Source organism: Suncus etruscus, chromosome 1 (assembly GCF_024139225.1).
Source record: "Suncus etruscus isolate mSunEtr1 chromosome 1, mSunEtr1.pri.cur, whole genome shotgun sequence".
Taxonomy (NCBI): domain Eukaryota; kingdom Metazoa; phylum Chordata; class Mammalia; order Eulipotyphla; family Soricidae; genus Suncus; species Suncus etruscus.
The window spans coordinates 129,614,518-129,633,247 of NC_064848.1; the positions used below are offsets into that span (position 1 = coordinate 129,614,518).

The 18,730-nt window shown below is 35.3% G+C and overlaps 1 protein-coding gene across 1 annotated transcript in view; it reads left to right on the plus strand.

Moving 5' to 3' along the window:
• The window catches only part of CPED1 (cadherin like and PC-esterase domain containing 1), a 366,758-nt gene that overhangs the window by 12,334 nt on the left and 335,694 nt on the right, over positions 1–18,730 (plus strand). The gene's annotated exons all lie outside the window — the stretch shown is intronic.

Genomic DNA, 18,730 nt, shown 5'->3' on the forward strand with positions numbered 1-18,730 from the left:
AGAGGTTGAATTAAAGCTCTGATCTCTTGAGGGTTAAAGGATTGGCTCATGATACGAAGCTTATCACAGAGTGATGAGTCCAGTTAGAGAAATAACTATATTGACAACTATCATGACAATGATAGTGAGTAAGAGAAATAGAAAGCCTGTCTCAAATACAGGCCGGGGGTAGGGAAATATGAAGGGCATTGTGGTGGGAAGGTTGCACTGATGAAGAGGGATGCTCTTTTTTGTAACTAAAACCACATTTTTCGTAAACATGATCCTTAAATAAAGATATTTAAAAAAATAAAGATATTAAAAATAAATAAAATAGAATTTAAAAACTTTGATTTCAAAAATGAACATTCTAAATGACTTAAATTTATTTCTAACTTCTCACAAGTCTATTGATTTTTGATTCTCAGCCTCTAAAATTCTTTATTAAAATTTTTATTTTCTGGGACCGGGGCTGTGGCACAAGCAGTAGGGTGTTTTCCTTGCACGCTCTAACCTAGGATGGACCGTGGTTCAATCCCCCCATGTCCCATATGGTCCCCAATCCAGGAGCTATTTCTGAGTGCATAGCCAAGAGTAACCCCTGAGCGTCACTGAGTGTGGCCTAAAAAGCAAAAGCAAAAAAAATCTTGAAAACATTGTGATTTGCATAGTCTTTCATTGGTGGGTGTATAATTCTTGACTACTTTTTCAGGCTAAATGTTTAAGGCACATATTCTATGCTAGTGCCATTCACGTTTCCTCCTTGACATCTTTAATTGCCATCAACTGTATTCCGGTCAACTTTGTAGTACTAAACACTTCCACTCTAACCTAAGAAAATGCTCAATTATTTTTTGCTGGGAGAAATAATCTGCTATATAATATATACATTATTTAAAATTTTGATATTTTAATTCTCATAATGACTAATTTAGTCTCATATACCATATAGCTGAACTTGACAAATTGAAGATAAAATCTAATGCCCTAAATTTATTCAGACTATGTATACATGTGGAAGAGACATCTGGGAAAAGTTCAGAATGTCAGTGAGGCAAAGAAAACAGTCTGGGAATAGGGACTCCTCTATTGGGAAAAAGCTAATGGGAACTAAGAAATCCCTTATTTACTTTGACATAGGAAAAATGAATGGTATTAGGCTTCTGGAAGCCTCCTAAACCATCTGTCAAAGGTGCTTTTATGGATGTGAGGAAATATTGCTACGGCCCATTCCCTTTCTCTGAGTAAAAGAGGAAAAGCAACAAAGGGGACCAAGTTTTAGTGCTGAATTGTTGAGTGACCATGATAAGCTACTCCTTTGAGTTTCACTTCACTAAACTGGCATAGTACTGGAAATAACAGTTAGAAATGTGATGGGATTCAATGAGACATTGCAGCTCAAATGCTAGAAAAACACTGGGATTATAAAATGCAGGGTATTGATATCTTCATGTGCTAAAAGATAAATGAAAACACATGAAATATTTTAAGAATTTATTTGAGAAAGTATCAGTTAAAATCAGACAACACCAATCCAGAAGGGGTTAGTAGTATTCCACCAACAGTGTGTGGTAGGATTTCTATAGAGAAAAGGTAGAAGTAAAGCCAGAAAATTACCAATGGATATATCATAAAAGCTATATTACATTATATTTATTGAAGGGCATAGCATAACAGCTATGTAATTTGTAATCGTATATTTTAGTTACATAGCATATGCCCTAACTTGTTATGATAGTCAACTATGTAATATGATTGGTTGGTCGTCCTTAATTTTTAATTTCATAACCATGCAGCAATTACTGGCTTAATTTTGGTGGCTTATATAGGCTGTCATAGTTTTCCAAATACCTCAGTTTAATAGCCCACTCATTTAATCAATTTAACACATCCCAAAGGATAATAGCAGGAAAATATTCTCATTGCATTTAGTGCCTCTTCTGGGAAAAGAATGTGTAAGTGTATGCAACATTAATGTGAGCTCTGGAGATACTCTTTTTTTCTCGTTGAAGTTACACACTATACAAAAGTCAAAATTACACAGTTATTTTTCAAAATGCCAATGGCATCGAAAATTGCTTTGTCACAACTGAGTTAACTTTTGATGTTTCACTGTTTCTTTAATAAGCAATAGGAAGTATAATAGCATTCCAATAGTTTCAAGCTCTAATACTAGTTTTTTCCTTTGGTGGAAAAAAAATCTACTTTAATTTAGCCAAAGTGTACAAATGCTGCAGGAAAAATGAAACAGGAAATTAACTTTTCTGTAGCAGTGCCAGAACTATTGACCTTAGCAAAGCATCAGCAAGAAAGTTGACTTCCATACTGAGCAGTAGACCTTCCTACGCACACAGCCAGAGGGCAGACGTGATTTCCCATGGTTTTTCCTCATTTTTCTCTTTATTACTATCCTTTTCTTTCTCTGAGTTAACAGTGAAAACATTAAAAACATGTCTGAAACATCCTACAGACAAACTGAACCTATTTATCCAAGTATTTTAGAGCTCCATAAGCTATTTTAAAACAGATAGATTTGGGCTAGATTCAATTTTCTTTTTCATGGAGGAGTAGATAAGGATAAAGGAAATCAGAGCTAAGCTGATTATTGTCTTCGAAAGAAATAATGGCAAAAGTAATGCTGGGTCTACTTTTAATAAATTTGCATTGTTTAAATGTATCTGTGGAAATAGATTCATGTAATATATATGCCTTAAGATATCAAACTTCTCACCTCTCTTAATTTAACAATAAAATTTTCAAAGGGAGCCCCTTTTATGTGATATAAATGAGGTGTTCCATCATCAAAGCATGTATATGTGATCTTATGCACAAATATTAGAAAACTTCGAACAAAGTTATTAAGCATTTATAATGATGTTAGTATTGTCTATAGATTCTAGTGTTTAAACAAAGCTTCCTAATAAAATAGCAGTTGTATTAGGCAGGGATTAAGTTTACAAAATATTTGCAACAAAACAGAGTTTGTGGTAGTCTTGGAGTTAGCATAATTCTGTGTCCATATAGAATTTCCTACAGTGGCCACAAGTTCTTAAATTTTTTTCTTGTACTTGTAACTAGATTCTTAAAGTGTGGTCTCCCGAATACTGTCCAACCATGTCTTCCTCCATTTATGAGGGCCTCCTCTCCACTTTCCTGAGAAGTGCAAAGCATACTATTATATTAGAAAAGACAATTTATTCTTTAGAAATCCATCTGCTAGACTGCTAGACTCTTGGAACTGGACCTATAAAAAAACTCACCATTCTCAACAGTCACCGAATGTAAATAGTAAATATACTCTATAAAGCATTCTATTTCCAAAAAGAAGAATTATAGAATTTGGGAAGTTAAACTTTTTGTATAAATATTAGTTGATGTTTACTGTCACATTATTTCAATATATTGTTAATCCCAATATATTTTAAAAAGTAAAAACTTGGCATCACATATCGAAACATCCTAAAACTAGTGCATAATTTGGAGAACTCTAGGGCATATTTTGAATGCAATATGTAAGGATGTATTGTAATGTGGTGTTGTTGTTGTTGTTGAGGCAGCAGTCAACAGAGCAGCTTCAGTAGAAACTAGGTAGAGGCTTCTAGAAAAGCTTGAGAAAGAAGGACTTTGCACCTAACAATATTGTAAATTGTACTCCCCAAATAGAAAGTTAATGCCCAAGTTCTCCAGAAGAAAAGTCAAGATTGAGATCAGGGGTTGACCTCTGAACTGAGTCCATGGGAAGTGAATAACCACAAGGGTGCTCAAAGTAAGCAAGAAAACAGAAATGAGTCCAAGGCATAAATGTGCACTTAATAAATCTTGGCCTAGATGCTTTTTTTGTATGTAGTTAGCGCCTTGATACTTAGCACATTTTGGTCCCCACATAGTATGGAGAACACAGGGCTCACTCCTGGTTCTCTGTTCAGGCACTGTATAGGGTGCCAGGGATCCAACTGGAGTTGACAACATACAATACAAAGTCTTTAACCCCTACACAATCTCTTCATATTGTTCTTAAACTAAAAATATGGCTATAATCTGATAAATGATATTACTATCCTGATTGTGCATTTTTTATAGATAGTATTAAAACATAAAATAATCATATTTAGCATGGCAATAAAAGAACTGACCAACTTTTATCTATAAGCCAAATCAATTACTTAACCAACCAAAATGACATATGTTCATCATATATAGGGTTTTTGGGTGGTATTTTTTATCATGATATATGCTCAATCACTAGACTTTTTAACAAAGTACATTTAAAACTCCATTATTTAAAAGTGTCTTTATGTCTTTAATGTATGAATTCTAGTTTTCAATATTTTACTTGTAATTCGATAGAACCCTTAGGATATCATATGATTAAAAAATTAAAGCATTTATCTTGTTAAATTAATTAAACATGAAAACCATTAGACTTTACTGAACTGAATTCAATGTCATATCTGCCTAAGCAAACCAAAATTGGAATTTCTAGATGCCTTAAGGAAGGACTAATCAACTATTTTTTTTCTTTGATTCTGGTTTTTCTCTATATAAATCTTTTCTGGCTTCTCTTTGCAAAGTAGCATGCTTTAAGAAACTATGGTTTGTTTCTATCCAATTTTAACAGATTTTTTCCCTCAAATATTTACAATTGCTCATGTAATTGCTGTGCAGGGCCAGAGTGGTAGCACAGTGGTAGGGCATTTGCTTTGCACGCGGCTGACCCAGGAGAGATGCGGGTTTGATTACCCTGCATCCCATATGGTTCCCCTGAACGAGGGACAATTTCTGAGCATAGAATCACAAGTAACCCCTGAGCGGCCACCAGGTGTGTACCCCCCAAAATCAAATATTTACAATTGCTAATATGCCTCAATTTATCTTTTCTTTCTTTCTTTCTTTTTTTTTGGGGGGGGCACACCCGGCAGTGTACAGGGGTTACTCCTTTTCTAAACTCAGATATCACTCCTGGCTCGAGGGATCATATGGGATCCAGGGGATCGAACCTGTATCTGTCCTGGGTCAGCTGCAAGCAAGGCAAAAGCCCTACCACTGTGCTATCGCTCCAGCCCCTCAATTTATCTTTTAACAACTTAAAATAATTTATTTATGATTCAGTGGTGATCATAATGGAGTATATGCAGATATTGATTTAAAATGTACCTGAAATACACATATAAAACAATGCTATACTTTATAAAATTAAGTGAGAAAATATAAAAATAAATTAAATTTATCAGAGGATCTTCTATGAGATGAAGTTATTTTTTTGTTTGTTTGTTTGGTTTTTTTTGGTGTTTGGTTTGTAGGCTACACTAGCAAAGCACTCGGGTTATTCCTGGCTCTGCAGTCAGTAATTACTTCTGGCAGGTTCGGGGACCTTATGGGATGCTGGGATTGAACACGGGTTGACCACATGCAAGGCAAATGCCCTACTGTCTGTTCTATCACCCCAACCCCTAGATTACGTTTTTGAGATATTAAATGCACCTTACATTGCCGAGGGGAAATATGTGTATATGTGTATATATATATAATATACATGTAAATATTGGTTTTGGGGTCAAAACCTGCAATGCACAGGGACCAACTTCTAGTGGTGCTTGGGGGAGATATCTGGTAACTAGAATTGGCTGCAGGCAAGGCACATGCCTTACATACTGTATTATTTCTCTGACCTTTATATTTTCTGATGTTTTAAATCATCACCATTTAAGTCTCCTTTGATACTTAAAATCACTTTTCATGAAAAGTAAGCCAGAAGACTGGTACCTATTTGCAGATGAAGATAGTGAAATCCACCAAAGAGTGATAATTTAGTGTTAATAGGTAATGGATGTGGGGGAAGACATGAATGAGAGATTCAGGATTCAGAAAATTATGGGTGCTTGGGGCCAGAGCTGTGGCACAGCGGTAGGGCGTTTGCCTTGCACATGCTAATCAAGTACGGACTGCGGTTTGATCCCCCAGAGTCCCATATGGTCCCCCAAGCTGGAGTGATTTCTGAGCTCATAGCCAGTAGTAACCCCTGAACAGCTCAATCTTCCCACCAAAAAGAAAAAGAAAAAGAAAACTATGGGTGCTGTTGGCAAAGCTTCTGATTAAAAGTCTCTGGCACTATGAAAATGTTTTGTGGATACTTTGGTAATTGTATTGTTGCAACAATCCCAGCTTTTTTGTTACATTGCCTTGGTGTAGTCTATTTTAAGACCAAATCACTGAATTAACTTGTTGTTGTGGCATAAGAGATAAACACTCATTATAATTTTAACCTTTTTTCAAAAGAACAATATCTCTCCTTGTCCTCTGCTTTGTATTTCATAATTATGAATGGCCAATATTACGGTTACTTTATTTGAGTTGCCCCTTTATTATTACTGCTACTACATGTTAAGATTCAAGGGACAAGAAGGATCTCAAGGACTCAGTTGGAAAGCCTTTGCTTAAAGCAACAAATGCTCTAAAATTAGGACTTGAGGGTAGAGAGAAAAGAATTTCCCTTAATCAATGTGAGTGTATGAGAAAGAGAGGACTAGAAAGAGGAAGAATAATGATAAAGGGAGACAGAGGGGAGAAGAGGCAAAGAGACTTTCAGGAGCAAGTTTTTTATTTTCTCTGGAATAGAATGTAAAATCAAATGTGTCCAGAGAAAAAGCAATTTTCCCTCTCTGTTGATCCCATTTGAAGCTTTATCTTAGTTTAAAGTATATCTTGCAGGAATCTTTCATGAGCACCATCTCCTGTTTTGTAATCCCAGCTGGGTCTTTGTTATGTCTGTAACATTACAGCAGATAGTAAATGGATGACCCACAGCTGTGCATCGTGGGTGGCACATTGAGGAAGAGAGTCTTGGAGAAAAATTCTTTCTTAAGAAAACTGAAAAGTATGTTAGGATGTACTCATGTGGTACGCATATCTATCAGGATCTGAGTTAGAAGCCCAGCACCCAAATGACCACAGTAAAAACAGGTGAGGCCAGAGAGAGGAAATATTCTAAGTGCCTCCAAATGGGTATTTCTGGGCAAAGATATAGGCACACAATGATTCCTTATGTTCAGGCATGGAGGTCCTATATAGACTCCTGCTATTTTTGTGTTCTTGGATCTGTTTTTAATTTTTCCCAGCTCTCATGATTCCTGTTATATGTGAGGGCTGCTACAAGTAGGAATCAGCAGCATACAGTTGAAGCTACACTCAGCATGACTGTGCATTTGCTGAAGATTGGAGAGCCGCAAAACTGTTCAATCTGACTTCATCATCACCCTTTCTCTTACAGCTGGCTGGCTGGTTTCTAGTCTATTCTGTTCTCCTTTCCCCTTTCTCCAGCTCTATACTTTAGAAGGGCACCATGTGATTTTAGTTAATTAGGAATAAACCACTAGGCATCCAACATAGAGCTGATCTAGGAATTTGCTCCCAGTGTTACCTTTAGATCATATAATTAATTTTTTGATGTGTTGCAGTCTTTTCTGAGAACTAGAATCATAACACAGGCCCCAAATCTCAGTATTGCAGAGCTCCCTGTGGATAAAGGAAATTGGACCTTATTTATCATGGACTCTCTTCTAGCCAATAATGACCAGATAAGGATCTGTCCTCAGTTCTCTTTTACAGTGTCTGCTTTATCACAATTTGTTAAAGGTCCACATACTCCCTCTTTGTTTACATAGTGTCTTCACAACAAATCTTTTCTCATTACCACTGGAACATTTTTTTGACTGTGTATGGCCTCTCCTTCCATTACGCACACTGTTAAATTGTCCTGCTTTTGCTTTTTTTTTCTCTTTCTAGATCAAACCATAGGGTAAAATTGAGTGTTCCTGCCCATATGGGCTCATTCTTTGCATGAGCCTCTATGCAGTACATATGTCGTTAGTCAGAGCTCCTTATATTCTATAACAGGATGTGCCCCTTCTTTAAAAAAAAAAAACAAGAGACAAAAAATCTCTTCTGTATTATGAATGTAATGACATGTAGTTCTTAGGAAATTCTATAACTGAGGAAGTTAAAAGTCTGACTCTGGAATGTAGTTCAAGGAACTGGGGACTGTTTATGAGCTGGAGTCATAGGTTTGATTTGTATTGGGGAGAGAAGTGTTTGGAATATGCCCAGCTATCCTTAAGGCTTACTCCAGTTTTGTTCCTCAGGATTCACTTGTCTGTAGAAGGTGCTGGGAATGGAACTGGAGTTTCACATACCTTAACTGCCTTAACCTCCGTACTCTCTTTGGTTCCAATATTAATAGTACATTTGGGAGGGTAGGCAGGAAGGACACAATCAACTCCTGTGCTCACAGGACCTATCTGTATTAAGGAATCAAATTCCTCTACTATCTCTCACAGCAGGTTTAATTTATGGTTTTACACGATCCCATGAGCACCATCCAATGTTATCCCTGAGCTCTGAGTCAGGAGTAGCCTTTGAGTACCACTATCAGTAATCCCCAAACACCAAACCAAACCTAGTCAAAACACAAATCCCCAGCTTTCTGGAATCCCAATAATGGTCCCATTCATTTTTTAAATAAATGGAGTTAAAGTTTATCCAGCTGTATGCAGGAAGAAAGACCAGCATAAAGTTACTAGATTTTTAATTCTATATTGCTCTCTGCAATTTGGTTTTGTAGAAGCTACTTTGGACTAAGTAATGATGAATTGTCTCTATTTTTATCCTCACTGTCATTCATATCTTGTTGGTTACCTGTGTCACAATTAAAACGAACAAACCTCAGATAATTCTGGTTTTGATTTACCTTCCCAATTTTCAAATTCTACATGTCTTCTCTCATTTTCTTTCAAATACAATCTTCACAACTTATGCAACCAACAGAATCTTTTTATCTCAAACGAGATCTTGGGTCTTAGCACTTTCTCTTGACCAGAGCCTTATCCCTGAAGGAACTTGCATTGCAAAATTTCATTGTTTATTACTTCTCCCACTGAAAAAGAAGCCCAGTGATCACATAGATTTATCAGGGTTCTCCTTTTTATTTTCTAAAGTTCAAAACTATGAGCATCATTTAAAAAGTAGGCCAAAAGCAATGAATAAATATTGAGAAAGAGAGAGGATGTGGAAGAAGAGGGGATATTAGTGATCTAGAAATCGGAGCTAAAAGATGCATAATGTTCTCAGGGATATGGAAGGGTAAATGGGAGGTTTGTGGACTGAGGGAGGTAGAGTTTGATGTCCAGATAACAAGTAAAATGATTATCTATAGATTAGGGAGAGGCAGTCAGAGTTTTCCTATGAAAATTGGGAGAGAAAAAAATATATATTGATGATAGACTATGGATTTGCCAAAGCAGGGGCTATGTGACACAGTGTGTTTCATTTAAGCATTACTCATTTTGTCTGTGAAGGGGATGCACTTAACTCTAAAAGTTATCTGTGGGTCTGTAAAGAGGAAGATATTGATATTCATATGGAGAATGTGTGAGAGTTGCCAAAGAAGCAGAGCATCATGATCAGGGATCTTGAAGATTGAACTGTCCTTGACAATCAATATGTCTGACCCCTGAGCAACCTCAGCACAGGAGCAGGATAGGCAGGTTGGTGAGGCTTTTGTAAGGTCACTTGGCTCAGAATATCTGTAATATCCGGACTAAATTGGCTTGTTATAACTAATTATAGTTAACTGCTAATGTCTGCTTTCCTGGGTGGGTCATTTGCTCTGCGAGAGCGCAGATTTGTCTGTCTTGTGGACATCTGTTTATCTATGTTTAAGGCTTTGCATGGGAATATAGTGCAATAAGGAACTTGAATACATCTGTAATTGCTGCATTGAGACATAAAACGTGACCTGCAGAGAGAGAAAGTAAAATGTTAGACTGTAGTATCTAAATTGTGTTGGCCCCTTCAACATCTATCCAGCAGTGGTCAGTCACAGACAAACACAGAAGAATTGTCCAAACTTTATGGTCACCTGCACCCAAAGAAGCACAGACTGGCCACTTATTCAATATAATATTGTTCCCCGCCTGGTTCCCAGCCTACAAATTACTGTTTAAGTTGACAGATATTATGAACAGGTAGTAAACACATCTAAAGTTGATTGACAGAGAAGTTGGAATACATGTGGGCTACTCAGGTTCAATTTTTGGCATAGTCTATGCTCGCCTTTTTCCTCCCAGACTGATTCCTGAGCACAGAACCAGGAGTAAACCCTGAACACAACCAGCTGTGGCCCAAAAATCAACCAACAAATAAAAATCAGTGGGTGCATTAAGAGCAGAGACTGGAATATTTCACCTAGCCGATCAGCAGGTAGTTTCAAAAATTAGTCATGGCAGTTTTTTATTCTATTTTTGCCTATCTTGCCCTCTACAACTAGAAGATCCTACTAAAATATGTTATTATATTTCTCTTGGGTACATTTTTTTCCTTCTCATTTGTATTCTTCAAATCTATGCTTTTTTTGCCCAGGGGACTATCCTGAATGACCTTGGAATTTTGTCTTTTGTTAAGGGGATGATTTTCTACACCATAGAAAGTTAGCACAGAGGATATACTAGCAGTTGAAGAAATAATGTTTCTGTAATAAATGGAAGAGTTAAAAATAATCAAATGTGATCACAGAGTGGAATGTCTCATTTTAGATTTTCAGAGGTGGGGCTCTTTGGGAAGCCAAGATGTAGTTTTTGGATTGCAGTGTGTGTAATGAAGTGAAGGAGTCAATGTGGAGGAACAGGCCATAGATATTTTATGACTTATTGTGCAGATAATAATGTCTTCATTGAGTTTGCTACAGCTTTTTACAAAAACTGAGTAACATAAGAACATACATCTGAGTATAAATAAGTACTCACACATTCACTAACCTGCTCATTAATGCAATTACTTATCTATATCTATATGATTTATATATTATCTACATATCTATATGAATGCAATTACTAATCTTATTTAGAATCTATAAATGTGAACTGAGCCCATACAATTGAATCTAAGCTCTTCTAAAACATACAGACATTTTAGCAGAAGTGGTCATAAGACAAAATCATAATTATAATCTGTGAAGAATACAAAAAGAAAAATTAGATTGAGGAATGAGTGATGATGGAGGCAACAGCAGTTTTGATCTTCACCACAGTAAAGCAGTGAAATATTTTTATATTGAGATTTTTATCCTTTTTTTCTTATTATTTATTTGTAACTTAAACAGAGCCACAGATGAACAAACTTGTCTTTCATTGGCTAAGAGTTGGAACATTCCCAGGTTCAGTTAGTGATAAGGTTTTTGTTGTCATGGGGTACTCAGAAATGTATAGTTACTCCACAATGGGTTTGTGATTTAGTCAAATAGCTAATGAATAAAGCAGAAGACAAAAGATTTATGAGATTGTCATAGAGGTAGGAACTTTCTCCTAAAGCTCAGTTTGCCTATTCCAGTAAACTGGTTCTTAAAATGTCCTATTATTTTAGGGCATCTTAAGTTAAAAATGTGTATGATATGAATCTTAGAAAATTCCATTTGTTTATTCCTTAAATTTGCAAAAATAAATATACAATTCACTAATGGGAGAAATTCTCTATTATACTTACAGTGGAAAATTAAAACATAATTCATCACAAAGTGCAATATATCTAAAAGGTCAAAATCTAGATCAGCAAGGCAGTTTTACTTTTAGTTATATATTGCACACACCTGAGGTCTTCCATATGATTTTTATTTAAGTATCAAAAGAAGTCATAAATAAATGGCTATTTCAGTCAATTTAGAGAAATGTATTTATGTCACTTAAAAAACAAGTTTATTTTGTATCCCTAATATATTTTAAAGAGATGAACTTCTCAGACTTTTGTGCTAAGTCTTAGTGAACAACTTTTAATAATGTAAGTAACTGAGAAATATAGTATCTGTATCATAAAACTCTTCCTTCACCTTTTTTGGACTATAAATTTATTGTTTACTTAACTATTTAAATACAGTTGTGTTGTTACTATTGCTACAATGCTGTTAAAGTTAAATTATTTTAATATTTATTTTGTTTTGGAGCCACATCAGGTGGTGCTCAGAGCATACTCTGGCTCTGTGCTTCGGGATCCACTTCTGGTAGAGCTCAGGGACCATCTAGGTTGCTAGGGATCAAACTTAGATCAGCCACATTCAAAGCAAGTACCATTTCCACTGTACTATTATTCCTGCCCCTAAAATTAGTTTCATAATACAAAATTTTAATGAATTTCTATTCTCCATCTTTCAAGGTAGTATTTGCAGCAAAGCCTTTAATCTACAAATGGAAAAGTTATTTCCATTTATTCAAATCAAATTTATTATGGGCCAACCACTATTTTTGCTTTGTTTTATTTGTGGGCCATACTCATCGATGCTCAGGGGTTACTACTGGCTCTGCATTAGAAAATATCTGCTGGCAGTATTTGGAGGACCATATGAAATGCCAGGGATAATACTCTGGTTGTCTTTGTGGAAGACAAGCATCCTTCCTGCTATACTCTATCTGGCCTTAGCAATGACTATTCTTAGGTTAAAAAATAAAAGTGAGCAAACTAGATGAAGACAAATACTTTTATTTGATTTTTTATTGTGGTGCAAGAATAAAACAATGAACACAATTTTAATTGCATAAAATACTGAGTGCTCCAAATTAAAAACCATTTATCAAGATTATGAAAATATATAGAGTATTGTAGAGATGCTTTGCAATGATAGAGAGCATATTATATTAATGAAAAATCTTATATAATTATTTATACAAAGCATAATTTATATGACATAATGATTCAATTTTATTCATATACATCTAGCATAATTTATTAGTGAGACAATCATGGACACTTTCATATAGAAAATCTATTTAAATTCCAATAAGACCTCAGAAGGTATTGTTTACTAATTAAGCTATACAAATGAGGAAACTCTTATGTGGAAGGACTAAAGAACTTACTCTAGATGTAAATATTAAATAAATAGCAAAGTCACAACTCAAATCACAATTTTTAATTTCTAATCCTGTAACCTTTTTTAATATAATTTTTATTTTAATCATAATGGCTTACATATCGTTGACAATAATATTTTAGGTACATATTAACATAAAATCAGGGGAATTCCCATCACCGAATTGTCCTCCCTCCACCTCCGTTCCCGTCCTACTTCCCATGTCCCCTTCCCTCACCCCGGGGCTGCTAGAGTGGTCCTCTCTGTGCCTAGCTTACTACTTAGTGGTCTAACACCTCTTTGATCTTAGTACCTCTTTTATCCCCCCCCAAATTGGGAGGTGGGACTAGATAGTTCAAGTTATGTGGTTTTGTTTGAAGAAAAGTAATAACCTGGAGGAAAAAAAAGAAAAAAAGGATGGAAATGGGCAGAGTCCTTCTAAAGGCTTTCATCTTTGGTTTGAGAGATGAAGGGGAAAAAGAAGGTGAAACACCACAATAGTACATAAAGAAAGCACTGTCAAATAAAATATCCAGTGAGCATTCCCCCAAAAAAGGGGTGGGGTATGCACCATATAAAGGCCATGGTATTGAGATAAAAAAAAATGTGGCAGAGCACATAAGAAAAGAAAAGAAGAAAATAAATACATAAATATAAATGGAGACATCCACTTCAATAGCCAAACCATAACAATGAAATCAACAAAAAAGTAGATAAGTAAATAATAATAATAATAATTAAAAATTGTTTTGTGCTTATTTTTTTCCTCCTGCAGATGCACAGTAAATATTAGGGTCATTGGAAAAGGAATTTCCTTTGCCTAAGAGATACAGGGTTTCTCCACCCTTGAAGTATATTGTGATGGGATTAACTATAGACTCCTTTTAGGTTCATTTACTCTCCCTGTGGTGTTTTTGTGGTGTATGGAAGACTTCTGCTCCGTCCTGGGTGATAACATCAGACCTCTGTATCTAGAAGTCTCGGTATCTGCACGAGGCAAGGAGTTAAACTTATGATTATGTCTTTGTGGTTCTAGATGTTCTGTTCCCTCAGTGTCATTTTAATCCATCTTCTGTGGTTGGCGGTCCTGGTTTTTGCACTGATTCTAGGGGCCTGGGATAGTGTCTTGCGTTATGTTTCCAGAAGTCCCCTTCCGTTACCTTAATCCTCATTGCTATATCCAACACTCCAGTAGTTTATTACAACAACCTAACCTTTGCTTTATCGAAGGCAGTATAAATGTTTCACATTTTGATGTTCTTCAAATAAAAATAAGTGCTCAGTTATAAAATAACTTCCATATAATCTTGGTAAGTGATTTCTGAAGGAATATTTTTCAGATGAAGAAAAAAGAGGGCTAAAAAATATCTAGAAAGTACGGAGAGCACAGTTTTACATTCAGGATAACTAGTTCAATCTATGATCTCCTGAGCCTACTCAGAAGTGATCTCTGAACACAGAGCCAGAATTTCTTTCTGAACACAGCTGCATTTGGCCTCCAAATGAAGCAGAAAGAGTGTTAACAGCCACTAACACTTCTTTTACACAGTTTCATCAGCAGCTTTGCAAATCCCAACTCTAGTTATTGAATGGCTGGAGAAAATTAATCTTCTATTAAAATACTTTCTCAAAACTGTAGAAGTGATATGGAAATCTCAATTTTAAAGTGCTGCTTTTAACAGTTGATGATCCAACATTTGCTAGTGTGGTTGACATAATTTCTTGGTTTTTATTTTCCATAGCACCGTGTGCACCTGTTATGAGGTTAGCTAAAACTGTTCTTACCCTTGGACCATTTTGCTGATACAGAGCGTTATAAATATTACAAGGACAGGAGTGGTGTGAATTGCAGGATAATACAACCAAATTTGGTTGACAAGCTCATTTCTTATTATAAGTCAACTATAAGATGAGTGAAATTTTTAGCCTAGTTATGAGAATAATTATACATTATTTAGACTTCACTTTATAAAAAATACACTGATAAGACCTATATCATTCTTTAACCTGATTCTTTTTGTAGAAAAAAGAAGTAACGCATCCTTTAAAATAACAATCACTTAAAATTTGAAAATACACTTTTGTTATTAAATCACTGCTATCATTGAAATGGTTGTAATAGAGAGGAACATCAGGGAAAATAATATGACAGAAAATAACATGAGAAGGGAATTCTAAGCTATGCTTTTTACATGACTGGCATTGATATATTTGGAAACATGTCTTCCCTGTTTACCTACACTTGTTTGTTTATTTTGGCCTCTTATTCAGTACTGAATTCTTTCTAACTTTTATATCTAAAGGATCAATCTGCATCATCCCAAATGCTTCCTATAAGTTTATCAGCAGAAATAATTATATTTCCTGGAAATAATACCCCCAATGAACAATTAGCTTCTTGATTTTAATTAATTTTGTTATCATTAAAATATAATTTCCTTGAACAAGAGAAATACCTAATTATATTTTCATAATATAAAATATTATGAAATACTCATACTCAGATGTAATCAACTGGTATTTTGTTTGTTTCTTTTATGTTCACTGAATTGATATAAGAATCTATTTGATTGCATGGCTGGCAGAGCTCATAAACAATTTTTTCAACTATCTTCTCTTTTTGATGTATTATTAAAACAGCAGGAATATAGTATTTACCATGTACCAGACATGATTCTGAGTCCTTTAAACATAGAAGGGAGCCAAGAGATTCAAACCTAGTAGAATGAGTCCAGATTGCATCCTGGTGAACTTTTCTATGCTATGTCTGTTACTTTTTAGATGTTGGTAATTTGTATGCAGTGAAAATATATAGTGCCTATATTCAGAGGGCTTATGATTTAAATTTATTTCTTTTTTATTTTCATACATCTATGTAAGGTTCTGATTGAGCACTGGATTACTAGATAGCTTCCATTATTAAACATGTATTAGAGCACACAGACATTGCAAACTAGAGGCTAAAGAGCTCATACCAAGAATGTTCTTTTCACAAGTGGAATTCAATATATAACCACAACAAATGAAATCTGATTTGAAGCTTGATGCTTGGACAAATGGAGAGAGAGGAGGAAATTATAGATGGAGGCAGAGTGAGATTTATATGAAGGAACAGGATGGGATCATAATAGAAATGATTTAATGAGAATGTTTGAGAAGGAAGAACTAGTCTGTTATTCCTTCATAATATGTAGAATTTAAATCAGCAGTGGACATTATAAAATTCAGTGAGTGAAAATATATGATGCATATTATTTTATTTATTTAATTCTTTTAGTTCTTATTTTACATGTTAATGCAAGGATGGTTAAAATTTTTGTTGCCACATTCAACATCTCTGATTCTAAAATCATATTATTTTTTTAATTTAGGCATCATGATTACAATACTATTGAAAATAATGCTTCAGTAATAATATATTCCACCAACCATTTTGTCAGATCTCTTCTCCATTGTTATAAGTTTCCCTTCAGCTCTCATAACATTCTCTTCATTAGGACAGTACTACAGTTTTAGAGCCATTAAATAGTTTTATTAACTGCCTTTAAAAGTAATTTATTTGGAGTGCCAATTTTGTTCCTGTTGCCATCTCATTCTCCTCTACAACTTCCTTTTCTTTTCTATTTTATTTATTTGTTTGGTTGTTTAAATACCACATGGTTACAAGGTTGTTCAAAATACAGTTGTCAGGGCCAGAGCAGTGGAACAAGTGGTAGGGCATTTGCCTTGCACACGCTAAAATAAGATAGAACAGGACAGACCAAGGTTCGATCCCCCAGCGTCTCGTATGGTCCCCCAAGTCAGTAGTGATTTCTGAGCACATAGCCAGGAGTAATTACTGAGCATCACCGGGTTTGTCCCCCCCAAAAATTACAGTTGTCTTTTTTTTTCACAGATAAAATTGTTTATGATTGAATTACAGTTGTACAATGTACAACAACCTTTACCAGTGCACATTTCCTGCCACCAATGTCTCCAAATTTTCTCCCACCTAACTTCCCTTTTCCACCTCTGGGTAGGCATTATTTTTCTCTCCTTTTCTTTCTTGACACTGGAGTTTGCACTGTTGTTAATGAAGTGCCATGCATGTCACTTTATCCACTTTCAGTATCCAGTTCTAATTCAAAGATATCAGTTCCAACTGAGGGATCAGTTTCATAATAGAACCTTCTCTACTCTAACTACATTCACTGCTCTTTGTGCCAAGTTATCTACCATGGAATTGTCCTCCTGATCCCTTACCTCTATAATCTCTGGATATTATTTACATACTGTCTTTTATTTTTGTTATATAACATAGATGAGTGAGATTATTCTATGCTTATTCCTCCCAAAAATTTCACTTTCCATAATAATCTCCATGTCTATCTATGTATAAACAAATTTCATGTCTTGAATTTTCTTTTTTTTTTCTTTATTTTCCCCAACCCTCCACTCCCTCATGTCTTGAATTTTCTAACAGCTGCATAGTATTCCATTGTGTAAATGTACCACAGTTTCTTTAGCCCCTCATCTCTTGTTGGGTACCTGGGTTGTTTCCAGATTTTGGCTATTGTAAATAGTGCTACGATGAAAATAGGAGTGTAGAGGACATTTTTGTATAGTGTTTTTGTGTTCTTAGGGTATATCCTGAGGAGTTATATTCTTGGATCACCTGGGAGTTCAATTTACAGATTTTTTGAGAAATATTCATATTGTTTTACAGGGAGGCTGAACTAGACAGCATTCCCAGCAACAATGAATGAGAATCCCTTTCATCCATACCTTTTCCATCTTGCATCTATTCAATTTATTTATTTTTATTTGGGGACCATACCTGGTGGTGCTCAGGGATCTCTCCTGGTGAGCTCAACAGATCACATGGGGTTCCAGATACTCAAAGTAGGCCACCTACAAATGAAAGGCAAGCACCCTACCTGCTTTACTATCTCTCTGTCCTTACATCTCTCCCATTTTTTGCCCTAAGCTTTATCAAATTTCATTACTTCTTCTAGTAATAAAGTTATCTTTCCTGGTACATTTGAAAATTTCCCATGGGTAGTGAGGTTATTTATAAATTTTAAGCATCATAAGAAAGTAGAATATTTAGTTGTAGGAGAAATAACTATTGCAAGAACAAACTAAAATAATGATATTTAAGTTGGTTTCCTTTTCTCATACAAAGACCCAATTTAACTTAACTGAAATACATTCATTTTTACTACATCATTTGGGAGAATAGGTCATATGGCAGAACTCTGTAGAATTTTTTTTCTTTTTTGGTTTTTTTCAGGCCACACCCATTTGATGCTCAGGGGTTACTCCTGAGCTAAGTGCTCAGAAATTACTCCTGGCTTGGGGGGATCATATGGGATGCCGGGGAATCGAACCGCAGTCCTTCCTTGGCTTGCGCTTGCAAGGCAGACACCTTACCTCTAGTGCCACCTCGCCGGCCCCAAGAATTTTGAGATTATCTCTCAGGTCTAAAATTCTTGAGCATGTTCATCCTGCACATAAAGCATCCTTTGTGAGTCTGTTTCTTCTACTGTTTACCTAAAAAACTATGAAGAGAATAAAACTGGGACTACTTAGTAGAAGTGCAATGCAGATAAAAGTCATTGCTATTAATTTATATTTTCTGCTCCAGTTGAACTCTATATTTCTATGTAGTTCTATTCCTCTAGGAGTTCTGTTTTAAGACTGATAATAATTTCATCTTCCTCTTATAATGAGAAAAATTCAGTGCACCTTCAGTTCTCGCATACAGTTGTCTTTGTTAGTCTTCAGAGAATTTGTCTTTCATTTTTAGAGAAAAGAATTTTAAAGGAAAGCATGCTAAAGGGTCTTTGATTTGTATAATGATATTCTCCAATGGAAATGTGT